Genomic DNA, 4,289 nt, shown 5'->3' with positions numbered 1-4,289 from the left:
GCTGGCTGCTGCAGCGGACGGAGCGGAGTGCCCGCCCGCGAGTCGGCGACAGAGGCTTCGCTGGACGGCGGCTGTACCCGAGAGTTCGTCGACCAACGGCGGCCCGCCCGCCCGCCCGTCCGTCCAGCGTGCGTCGACGCGATCCGGCACCAACAGAGCAGCAACCAGGACGAGGACCGGCACCAACAGAGCAGCAACCAGGACGAGGACCGCCATATTCTGGTCCCTCAACCCGAGCGAGGGGAGGGATCAGCTGTGAGAGGCTTTTACTTGTTAGCCATTATAAAAGTTGTTAATTATTGATGAGTTATTAAAAAAGTTAAGTTCTCGTACGTGTCAATGCTTTGAACTTTTTTATCCTCCACGTCACTTCTGTCAGATTGGCTCTAACGGTGTGAAACTGTGGATATGAAAAGTCGAAATTACCCTCAGGTCTAAATATGTAATTAATTTTTTTAGCATTTTAACGATCTCAAATAAAAAACTCAAAACTATAAAGTTGTAGATTTCGTCGAGATCTATAATATTTTTATAAAAACTATCTTCATTTGATTCCGTACAAAAATGGGATTTTTCTAAGACATTAATAATATCAAATTATATTTTTTTGTACCGAATTAAATGAAGATAATTTTTATACAAAAATTGCAGATATTGTCGAGATCTGCAACTTTCTAGCCTGTTCGCTTGCTCGTAAACGATCGTAAATTTCCAGCCGGGAACAGTGTTTTTTTCTCACACCAAACCAGCAAGCAGTAAATAATCCACGATACGATACGGCCTCCCGAACAGGCTGCTAGTTTTGAGTTTTTTCATTTGAGGTCATTAAGATGCCCAAAAAAATTAATTGTATATTCAGACCTTAGGGTATTTTGGACTTTTCACAGCCGCGGTTTAACACCTTTAGAGCAAAATCTAACGGAAGTGGCGTGGAGGGCAAAAGAGTTCACAGTAGTGGCACATATGAGAACTCAACTTTTTTAATGACTCGTAGATAATTATCAACTTTTATAATGACCGCAGGTATGGGTATTATATTTCCACGAAAATAACATATCTATGCGCGGGAGCTGCGTTTTTACAACTGTATAGGGACCATTTTGGCACAGCTGCTAGAGAGGTTTCATACAAAGTTTAAAATAGCGGGAAACTTTTTTTCAGTAGCTATGCAGTTATAGCGGCGCTACGACAGATAACGTTTTTTATAGAAAATACATGAAAAATATCAGTGATTGATGAAAAAAAAACATGGCAAATATGAATTTCAATGAACACAAATATGTTTCCACAAGTCTAGGTAACATTACTAAATACCAATATGACATTATAATATGGTTCATGAAAGCTTAATTGTCCAAAATATCAAATTAGTAGCAAATGATAAATAATAATCTAGTCTGAGATAGAGTTCTGAGAACATTTGTCACTTCCAGACTGAGGATGCATGTTGACATCTTGATCGTCATCATTTTCTGTATCATAAGATGAAGTAGCTGCAATCTCCGGCACAGATTGTTTGCCATCATTAATATATGTGATCTTCTTCACCCCCTTCTTAATCCTAGGGCGGGGAACTCTCTTCCTTTTACCATGTTCTGGTTCTGCTGGTGCAGCCTCTTGTTCGTACTTTCTCACCTTTAGCTTGGGGGTCTTTTGGTTCTTCTTGTTCATCATCTGCTGCAAGTGCAACTCCATTGATAAATTCATTGTCATCATCTTCTAGAATATCTACAACTTGCTTCTCAATTGGATCCTTTGTCTTATTCTCTCTTTATGCTTCAGCCTGGAGTTAAATTACATACACGAGGTCACTCATCCTGTCATGAAGCAATCTGCTCATTTTCTTGAGTGCACCTGTGCTTGCTCCCTTTGCAGCAACAACTTCTTCTGGAGTGGACTTGCAGAACCTCTCCATAGGGCCACCTTTGGAGCTACTTGCGCTTCCAGCTCTCCCTGAGTGAACAACAACAGCAACAGCATAATTGCCACCATCTTCTTCACTTGACGCTTCTCCCCCTTAATGATCCAAGTTAACTTCATCTCTTGGCCACTTGCATTCTTTGGTTTCATTGGTTTTGGGCTTCAGTGCAGAATTTCACTCATATGGCCCTATTGAAATAGCGCCGCTATTTAAAACGCTAAGCTATGCAACTTAGCGGCGCTATAGCGCGTAATAGCGGTGAAAGTTGTCATGGCGGCAAAAATACGAATAACTTAGCAGCAAGCCTGTCCAGCCGCTACGCCGCTATAGCCCGCTATTTTTCTCTTTGGTTTCATCTCTAGTTTACACTAGTACAGAGACGGGCTTTACTCCCGGTGGGGAACCCCCTCTAGTCCTGGTTCCTCACCCAGGAGCAAGCATCCGGGACTAAAGGGGGGTCCTTTAGTCCCGGGTCAGGAACCGGGACTAAAGGGGGACCTTTAGTCCCGGTGGATAACACCAACCAGGACTAAAGGTGCCTCCTGACATGCCACGGGGCCGGCACCCTTTAGTCCCGGTTGATAATACCAACCGGGACTAAAGGTTTTTTTTTCTTTTTTCTTTTGTTTTCATTTTTTGTTTTCTTTTCAAAATAGGTTTTCGAAGTCGTATTGTACGCTGCTAATAATACATTTATACGCGCGTATAGTATGTTTCGGTTCAAGCACAATGAACGTATTAAATGACACAATTCAAGCATAGAACTATATATATATATATATATATATATATATATATATATATATATATATATATGCATGCATGCATCATATATATATTTGCATGCATGCATGCATATGTGTATTTTATATTATATTATTTCATGTGCATATATTACAAAAGATTGCATTACAGTTGTTGTGATATAACAAGTTTTCTCTCATCATCTAGCTTGGCTTCCATGGCAGTGTTGGGTCGAATTAGAACTCGCCCTTGGAATCGATGACCTGGTCATTAAAAAATTCGGCTATAGACTCTTGAATTGCTTTGAACTGGTCTTGCCGTATGACCTTTTCCTCCAACCATCGAGCCTACAGGTTTGAATTAAAGGAAAATAAATTAATATATGTACATATATATATATATACATAGTAATACAATCAATAATAATAATTAAATGAATATATAGTGTATTTTTAACGTACTTTGAGTCTCTCTGTAGGAGTTCTTTAGGAGACCTGCTTGATAAACTCGCAAACATGGTAACCACAGTAGTTGTTCCCCTGTTCCTGCCTCAGACACCACTTTACGAGAAAAAGATTTGTCATCCAATCTGATGATCCGGTGAAAGCTATATGTTTAATTAATAAAGATGATGCGATTTAGGGGACTTACTTTCAAAGGGATTATATTCAGTGGCGCTTTGCATTTTCCCATGTGTTGCTTCTCAATAAAGGTTTTTCAAACACTGCACAATAAAAAAATTTGCCACGTCATCAGATATAGTTAATCATCATGTTTGTGTGTATATATAGTTGCTAGAGATACCGAAATTACCTCTGGATAATATCTATCATATCTTGGTAGTCTTGTTGTGGTTTTCTCATCGAGTCATAGATTATCAAGTGACTTTTCACCAGATCGATGTCTATCAATATCCAGTGATTGCTGCATGTGTTTATAGGATATAACGCATAACACTCATTAATTAACTAGAATCAACATATGAGCCATTAAGGATGATCGATATTATTAACACTCACTTGAAGTTGTAGGGGAAGAGTATATCCTTCTTGTGGCGTTGGTTCACTAAGAAGTTCATGAGGTTACTCTCTGACTTAGACTTCCAATTAGGCTTTAGAGTAACTGGGTCTTTGAATATTATATGGGGATCAACAAAACTAATTTCATTGCAGCCTTTCTTTCTGCGCTCTGTCATTGTAAATCTGCATATATATAGTACTTGTTAGGATAATTTATATGCATATACACACATATGATGAGTTTAATAATAGATCGAAAGAATTATTACTTACAGGCAATAGCAGCTAATGATAACTTTGTCCAGAGAGGTCAGGTGGTATAGTTGATGAAATTCTGCAAAGTCAACATACATAACATCATCGCCACAGAACCAATGTTCGTCTCTAATTATGACACCAACGCAGAAGTATCCACCGGTAGATGCCTGCATGTACCACTTGTTTAGCATGTACATTTGCGTCCCCAGATCACCTAAGGCTTGAGGGTTGTATAGACTCTGGCCTAGTACAAATTTTTTCTTCCAAATATCAACCTTCGCCGCACTCTCAATGTTTCTATCACCAAACATCTAGTAAAGGTCGAGACCAGTCTCTTCAATAAATTC

Source organism: Miscanthus floridulus, chromosome 14 (genome assembly GCF_019320115.1).
Source record: "Miscanthus floridulus cultivar M001 chromosome 14, ASM1932011v1, whole genome shotgun sequence".
Taxonomy (NCBI): Eukaryota; Viridiplantae; Streptophyta; class Magnoliopsida; order Poales; family Poaceae; genus Miscanthus; species Miscanthus floridulus.
This window is presented reverse-complemented; position numbering follows the sequence as displayed.